We start from the raw sequence: 9,523 nt of genomic DNA, 5'->3' as shown, positions 1-9,523 counted from the left end.
TGGAGATCTCTTCTGAACAGCACGTTGCAAAGCATCCCAGGTATGCTCAATAATGTTCATGTCTGGAGAGTTTGCTGGCCAGCGGAAATGTTTAAACTCAGAAAAGTGTTCCAGGAGCCACTCTGCAGAAATTTGGACGTGCAGTGTGTCACGTTGTCCTGCTGAAATTACCCCATTGATATGAATGGATGCCGGTGATCAGACACGATCCTTACGTACATGTCACCTGTTAGTCGTATCGAGACATATCAGGGGTCCAATATCCCTCCAATTGCACACGCCTCACACCACTGTGTACAGAGTCGCTTCAAGGACTCTTTTCTGAGTTCAAACACTTCCGCCAGCCAGCAGACTCCCCAGACATGAACGTTATTGAGCATATCTGGTACGCTTCGCAACGTGCTGTTCAGAATAGATGTCCACCCCCTCGTACTCTTACAGATTTATGGACACCCTCCACCAGCTTCAACAGTCCCCTGCTGACATGCGGGATCCATGGTATGAGGTTGACTCCATACCTGTACACGTCCATCCGCTCGGTACAATTTGAAACGAGTTTCGTCCGACCAGGCAACATGATTCCAGTCATCAACAGTCCAATGTCGTTGTTGACCGGCCCAGGCGACACGTAAAGCATTGTGACGTGCAGTCATGAAGAGCACACGAGTGGGCCTTCAGCTCAGAAAGACCATATCGACGGAGTTTCGTTCAATGGTTCGCACGCTAACGCTTCCTGATGACCCAACAATGAAATCTGCAGCAGTTTGCACAAGGGTTGCACTTCTGTCACACTAAACGATCCTCTTCAGTCGCCGTTGGTCCGATTCTTGAAGTATCTTTTTCCAGCCGCAGCGATGTCGGATATTTTATGTTTTACTGGATTCCTGATAGTCACGATACACTCATGAAATGGTCGTACGGGAAAATCCCCACGTCAACTCTACCTCTAAGATGTTGTGTTCTATCGCTCGTGCGCCGACTATAACACCACGTTAAAACTCAGTTAAATCTTGATAACCTGTCATTGCAGCAGCAGTAACCGACCTGACAACTGCGCCAGACACTTGTGGTCTTATATAGGCGTTGCTGACTGTGGCACCGTATTTTGCTTATTTACATATCTCTGCATTTGAATACGCTTGTCAATACCAGTTGCTTTGGCGCTTCAGTATATATCACCATGGCTCCTAGTCGAAAACATAGAAGCCGCGGTCTATATGGACAGGAATCGAGATACAGTTGTTACATCTTTCCCAAGGACGGTATGTTCAGAAGATTAATAGACTCAAAAAACAACAGTAGATGAGCGGAACATGAAGCATCGTTAACGTTTTTAGGAGAAGCTGTACAGATCCCAGCGAAATGTCACCGAGACGTCGTCCGTGTCTCCCATACTAAGCCATACTACAACCATGAGCAAGGATCGTCGGTGGGAACTTCTCGTTTAAGGAAACTTAAGATACGATAGACGATCGTGAACCTTCGGCGAGTGGGCTATCTCCGATGCTTATCACAACAAAAATTATGATACAACACGACTAGAAAGCGTGGATCCGCCAAAGATGCAATGTAAAGAACTGCTGACAAAACTCTTATCCCGGGCAGTATATTCAGCTCTAGGGAAAAGGTCTGAAACTGCATGTTCTTGAGAGGGAGATATCTCGCAGGGTGGCATGCCGCAAGCCACCTGTTCAATCCTCGCCTCCAGCAGATACTTGAATTTCGGAGACGGAAAAATGAGCACCTACAAGTACATAAAAACTAAGAGGGACTATTGTGAAGGGAATAAATATTGATGTATAAGAATCAATAATATTCTTAAGAAAGCAATTTTTCTTTTTTTCAGAAACATAAATCTTGGCTTAGTAATGAAATTATTAAGAAAACTGGTACCCCTATCGCACCCAGTCTTTTGTGGCAATATTTCTTGTTGGTATTTCGAGCACTGAGAATCTGACGACAGAATAGCCATAGAAGTACTTAAAGACTGCCGGCCGTGGTGGCCGAGCAGTTCTAGGTGCTTCAGTCTGGAACCGTGCGACCGCTACGATCGCTGGTTCGAATCCTGCCTTGGGCATGGGTGTGTGTGATGTCCTTAGGTTAGTTAAGTTTAAGTAGTTCTAGGTTCTAGGGGAGCCATTTCAACCAACTTAAAGACTCCAGAATAGATTAGATATTAGGTGAGTTATAATTTCTTGCTGGGCCTAGAAACAAATTCTTAGGAAAATTTTCTTAGTAGCTCAGAAGTAATTAATATACCGCTATATGATGTACTCAAAGGAGAAAAAAATATTAATGCAAAGACTGTAACGTATAACACAGAGGGTGCGAGTGAAAATGCTATTGGTGGAACGAATCAAGTCACATACATGTAATCTGAATACAGTTACCAGAGACAAAATTACAAAATGTTCATACAGGAACTTTTAATGTTGATAAGGCACTGTTCAGAATTATGAATTTTCCTAGTTGCATCTGTAGTCCTTTCAATCCTTTGTAATTTATTCCTTCCTAGTTCACTAGGTGGGTTAGTCTTCCCATTTCATTTTACGCAATTTCCCCCAGTACTTCCACAACAATATTACAGGAAAGCACAACTTGAAAATTAATTGTTTCAATTTCTTCTCACTTATGTGACTGTCATTATAAAATAGACAACAATACGTATCTTCTACACCGCTTATGTTTCTTTACTATCTATATCTTACATTCATTATCTCTTAGAGATATTATCGAAAAATAATTTGCGCTATGGAACAGCTTCTTTTCTACTGTTGCCAAAATACCAACCATCGATTCGTGTAATTTAAATCGGGAGAAATGTGAATTTGTGTACCATAAATCACGCCTCCGAAGCCCTGAGTCTTTAGTAATAGATCTGTATTTTGGCAGTCTGAATACTTGACATAAGCGAATTTAAACTTTGAAGATGAATGCTTCAAGGTTGCTACAAGCTCACTAAGCTGTTACATATGTACGGTGAGCACGTGATGCAGCACCCATGTCAGAAATGGGTGATCTGAACATCAGTGGGCGAATTAAAAATGGGGGCATTAACGTGATAATATAGTGTTCATAGCTAAAAAGACCCCCCAAGAACCATAGACCTTGCCGTTGGTGGGGAGGCTTGCGTGCCTCAGCGATTCAGATAGCCGTACCGTAGGTGCAACCACAACGGAGGGGTATCTATTGAGAGGCCAGACAAACGTGTGGTTCCTGAAGAGGGGCAGCAGCCTTTTCAGTAGTTGCAGGGGCAACAGTCTGGATGATTGACTGATCAGGCCTTGTAACATTAACCAAAACGGCCTTGCTGTGCTGATACTGCGAACGGCGAAAAGCAAGGGGAAACTACAGCCGTAATTTTTCCCGAGGGCATGCAACTTTACTGTATGGTTAAATGATGATGGAGTCCTCTTGGGCAAAATATTCCGGAGGTAAAATAGTCCCTCATTCGGATCTCCGGGCGGGGACTACTCAGGTGGACATTGTTATCAGGAGAAAGGAAATTGACGCTCTACGGGTCGAAGCGTGGAATGTCAGATCCCTTAATCAGGCAGGTTGGTTAGAAAAATTTAGAAAGGGAAATGGATAGGTTAAAGTTAGATATAGCGGGACTTAGTGAAGTTCGGTGGCAGGATGAACAAGACTTCTGGTCAGGTGAATACAGGGTTACAAATACAAAACCAAATAGGGGTAATGCAGGAGTAGGTTTAATAATGAATAAAAAAAGTAGGACTGCGGGTAAGCTACTACAAACAGCATGGTGAACGTCTTACTGTGGCCAAAATAGATAGGAAGCCCATGCCTACCACGGTAGTACAAGTTTGTATGCCAACTAGCTCCGCACATAACGAAGAGAGTGATGAAATATATGATGAGATAAAAGAAATTATTCAGATAGTGAAGGGAGACGAAAATTTAATACTCATGGGTGACTGGAATTCGATAGTAGGAGAAGGAAGAGAAGGAAACGTAGTAAGTGAATATGGATTGGGGATAAGGAATGAAGGAAGAAGCCGCCTGGTAAATTTTGCACAGACCATAACTTAGTCATAGCTAACACTTGGTTCAAGAATCATAAAAGACGGCTGTATACATGGAAGAATCCTGGAGATACTGGAAGGTGTCAGATAGATTGTATTGTGGTATGACAGAGACTTAGGAACCAGGTTTTAAATTGTAAGACATTTCCAGGGGCAGATGTGGACTCTGACCGCAATCTATTGGTTATGAACTTTAGATTAAAACTGAAGAAACTGCAAAAGGTGGAAATTTAAGGAGATGGGACCTGGATAAATTCAAAGAACCAGAGATTGTAGAAAGTTTCAGGGAGAGCATTAGGGAATGATTGACAAGAATGGGGGAAAGAAATACAGCAGAAGAAGAATGGGTAGCTTTGAGAGATGAAATAGTGAAAGCATCAGAGGATCAATTAGGTAAAATGACGAGGGCCAATAGAAATCCTTGGGTAACAGAAGAGATATTGAATGAAAGGAGAAAATATGAAAATGCAGTAAATGAAGCAGGCAAAAACGAATACAAACGTCCCAAAAATGAGATCGACAGGGAGTGAAAAGTGGCTAAGCAGGGTTGCCTAGGGGACAAATCTAAGGATGTAGAAGCATGTATCACTAGGTGTAAGATAGGTACTGCCTACAGGAAAATTAAAGAGACCTTTGGAGAAAAAAGAATCACTAGCATGAATATCAAGAACTCAGATAGAAACCCAGTTCTAAGCAAAGAAGGGAAAGCAGAAAGGTGGAAGCAGTAAATAGAGGGTCTATACAAGGGCAATGTTCTTGAGGAGAATATTATGGAAATGGAAGAGAAGGTAGAGGAAGATGAAATGGGAGATATGATACTGCGTGAAGATTTTGACAGAGCACTGAAAGACCAAAGCCGAAACAAAGCCGCAGGAGTAGACAACATTCCATTAGAACTAATGATAGCCTTGGGAGAGCCAGCCCTGACAAAACTCTACCAATTGTGAGCAAGATGTATGAGACAGGCAAAATACCCGCAGACATCAAGAAGAATATAATAATTCTAATACCAAAGAAAGCAGGTGCTGACAGATGTGAAAATTACCAAACTATCACTTTAATAAGCCACGGTTGGAAAATACTAACACGAATTCCTTGCAGACGAATGTAAAAACTGGTAGAAGCCGATCTCGGCGAAGATCAGTTGCATTCCGTAGAAATGTTGGAGCACGTGAGGCAATACTGACCCTACTTATCCTATAGAATAGATTAAGGAAAGGGAAGCCTACGTTTCTAGCATTTGTAGACTTAGAGAAAGCTTTTGACAATGTTGATTGGAATACTCTCTTTCATATTTTGAAGGTGGCAGGGGTAAATTACATGGAGCGAAAGGCTATTTCCAATTTGAACAGAAAGCAGATGGCAGTTGTTAGAGTCGAGGGGCATGAAAGGGAAGCAGTGGTCGGGAAGGGAGTGAGACAGGGTTATAGCGTATTCCCAATGTTATTGAATCCGTATATTGAGCAGGCAGTAAAGGAAACAAAAGAAAAATTCGGAGCAGGATTTAAAATCCATGGAGAAGAAATAAAAACTTTTAGGTTCACCGATGACATTGTAATTCTGTCAGAGACAGCAATGTATAAGGAAGAGCAGCTGAACAGAATAGACAGTGTCTTGAAAGGAGGATATAAGATGAAAATCAACAAAAGCAAAACGAGGATATTGGAATGTAGTCGAATTAAATCGTGTGATGCTGCAGGAATTAGATTAGGATATGTGACACTTGAAGTAGTAAATGAGTTTTGCTATTTGGGAGCAAAATAACTGATGACGGTCGAAGTAGAGAGGATATAAAATATAGACTGGCAATGGCAAGGAAAGCGTTTCTGAAAAAGAGAAATTTGTTAACACCGAGTAGAGATTTAAGTGTGAAGAAGTCGTTTCTGAAAGTTTTTTATGCAGTGTAGCCACGTATGGTAGTGAAACGTGCACGATAAATAGTTTAGACAAGAAGAGATTAGAAGCTTTCGAAATGTGGTCCTACAGAAGAATGCTGAAGATTAGATCGGTAGATCACATAACTAATGAGGAGGTACTGCACAAAACTGGGGAGAAGAGAAATTTGTGGCACAACTTGACAGGAAGAAGGGATCCGTTGGTAGGACACATTCTGAGGCATCAAGGAATCAGGGCAGCGTGGAGGCAGCGTGGAGAGTAAAAATCGTAGGGGGAGACCAAGAGATGAATACACTAAACAGATTCAGAAGGATGTAGTTTGCAGTAGGTACTGGGAGATGAAGAATCTTGCACAGGATAGAGTAGCATGGAGAGCTGCATCAAACCAGTGTCTGGACTGAAGGCCACAACAACCACAACAGCTAAAAATGAACAAAATCTTAAAACAAGTAATAATATTCAGTAAACATTGGGCGTAATGTGAGATGGACATTAATACAGGAAAGATAGTGGTCATGTGAACATCTCGCTAAAATATACATTAAATGGAAGAATGTGGTCAAACGATCAGAATAGTGTCAAACGGCAGAATCACATAACAGGTTTCATAGAATGCAACGTTTATTGTGGCAACGAAATTTGAATCGGGTTACCGTGTTCAAAGGGGCGTTTACAAAATGTTCTGGTGGTTTGTGTTGCTAATAATGGGTTGTTCAGGATGGGTGAAGATGTATATATTTGATGTGGAACTATGTAGATGATGGAGATGTGGTGATAGAGACCGATATAAAAATGTTGACAGACCTAATAACAAACGAAGAGGTACTGAAACGTGTTGGGGATGGGAAACTTATTTTAGCAAATACTTTTCATAGGAAATTTACTGTTTACGAAAAATGTGATTCTGATGGAATAAGAAGATGGCAGGCTGTTTATGTGATAAAGATCAAGAGTAAATATTGACAGTTATGGCAGGGAACTGAATTTGGGGATGAATGGAAAAACATGAACCATACTCGGGTGCTGGTTTATAACGAATGAATCCTCCTCACCAGACGTATTAGCTGTCAGAACATTATTAAGAGCGAAGTTATCTGAAGCGTATATCACTGAACGCAACAGAAAGCAATTTATGAAAATTTAATGTAGCTACTACACTGAAAGCCCACTGGCAGTACTGTCGTGGAGGAAACACTGCTGCTGACAGAGCACAACTAAAAAGCACATAAAGATCCCGCGGGACAGAGCTAGGTGCGACTCTCGACGCAAAGTGGAAGGAATGTGTTATGGGACAGGGCGCTTTTTATGTGGCTCTGTTAACGCACGCTGTAGTGCTTGGGGAAATATTTTCATCATGGGGTTTATGAATGTGTGGCAGAGCACAGTAACAAAAATGAGGGAGATGTGTACGAATAACATCAACACCAGTGATACATAACAGTGGTGGAGTTTCATAAAAACTTAAAAAGTATGGAAACCCAGCCGCACGTTCTTTGCTTTGTTACATGTTTATGTTAAAGTAAATTGTAAAATGTAAACCTCGTTTATTAATCGAATTAAAGATAATTTTCTAAGACAAAGGCTTCGTAGTGGCATCTCGGTGTCATATCACTGATAATGGTATGTTCTTCATCAGTCTTTGTCATTGGTACATACACAGCGTGTGTCCAGTTATAAGAAAGACCCTAACAATGTTACAGTTTAGCTTGTGTTAGTAAGTCTTTTGCTATTTCCATTACGACACCTGAGGATGAGCTTGTAACACTCTGAATCCTGTCGTGTGAAAATAAAGTATTTACAGCTGAAGCCGAATTTTCAGCCTCTGCCAAATATGTTGTACTATAGCTGAATTTTATTCGTAAATCAAGACCCTGGACGAGGAGTTTGTATGTTTTCTTGTGCAATTATAACTGTTTGTTCTTGGAATTTCTCATCTGTTCAATGGTCCACTTTTAGATAATATAGTTTAAAGTTACGAAAGAAACTAACAGTCGGTTTAAAGTATATGTTTTCTACTTACTAACTTCTTATCTGCGTGAATGTTTAAGTGTAACTTTACAAACAGGGGTTTCAATTTTGCAGCACATTGAAACCTTTATACTTTAACCAGACTGTATAGCTTTAAATTGCTTAGTGGCTATATGTAAGCTCTTGTGTTTGAAGTATCCCCGCGCATTATATCGAGCACTCTGTGCAATCCCTGTGAACAGTACATATCTGATCAACCATATGCGAATAATCCCAGTATTTCGATCTCCAAAGTAAAACACAGAGCCACTAAACTAAATAACATCAGAATGTGAATGTAATCTGAATACGTAAGCACGCTACCCTAAGTGCACAAACGACTTTCATATCTGAGCCTTAATGATAACTAGCGACAACGAATAACTAAGCCGTACCGTATAACTGCATTCCGTCGCTGGAAGCTGAAATAAAAATATTCTAATAACTCTCGTACATGCAATGCAACATTATTACGCGCCAGCTTAACACACATTTAACAGTCGGATAGCGCGAACTGTAATTCGAGTTCGATTTAGTCCGTTTTAAAACTTTTAAGTGGGATGTGGAGGCACATTGTCGAACTGTTTTATTTTAGTAGTATATTCATTATTGCCATTAAACAGGTGTGGAAAGAACTGCATTACTGACCTGTGTTACTATAAAATAAACACTGATCAAAAGCTACTGAAATTAGATCTTTAGACAGAACTACAAACATTCATAGAATGAACTATTTAGACTGAATTTACCTTCAATATTCAAAAGAGAAGAGTGTTGAATACTGATGTATTTAATCCTTACAGGCATGAATTGAACAGTGTCATAATAATCAAGTAAATCACGTTGCCAAATTCACAAATCAAACATCAATATGTTTCCTACACACGATATTCCATTTTCTGCGAGGGTAACGCACACGTCTAGACATTACCTTCTTTAACAGATTCCAGGCTACAACAACTGCATTCGAAAACTAAGCCTCCACACCAGTAGACACACCTCCCTGAGCCAATGGTCAACACACTCGCTCTCACAAGAAAAGACTACCTGACAAGAATGTAAACTCTGGAATCAAGAGAACCTCCTTCATACAAGCACTCAGCAAAAGTGTTATTTGTGTCCAGTGCCACTACCTGTCTCATCTCATACTTTAACAATATTTCAATAGACTTGTTCAGAAAGAGGTGCAACTGCTTGAATTTGACATTTCAGTCAGAAAGGTAATGAGAGACTGGCTGCAATTAGGACAGCATTTCTGGCCATTTTCTAGCAACTTTTTGATTTAAGATAAGTAGGATTCTGTATCCACGGACGCAGCACATGGGTTGCTCCCCAATCGTAGATCGAAGCGACCGTTCCTTTAGGAATCGCCTACAAACAATAATAAGTAAAGTTTCTACACTTTCGTATGTTCCTTCACCGTCACCACTCCTCGATCGATAGACTTGCTAGTAATATGGATATGTTTTAATTTGTTAAATGTGTGTATGCTGGTGCACAATTATAAGTGAAAATCAGTTGTCATAGTAGAAAATTTAATAATGAAATTTTGAGATACTATAATCAGGAGATTCCCG

The sequence above is a fragment of the Schistocerca cancellata genome, chromosome 6, assembly GCF_023864275.1.
Source record: "Schistocerca cancellata isolate TAMUIC-IGC-003103 chromosome 6, iqSchCanc2.1, whole genome shotgun sequence".
Classification (NCBI taxonomy): domain Eukaryota; kingdom Metazoa; phylum Arthropoda; class Insecta; order Orthoptera; family Acrididae; genus Schistocerca; species Schistocerca cancellata.
Note: the sequence above shows the minus strand (reverse complement) of the source record.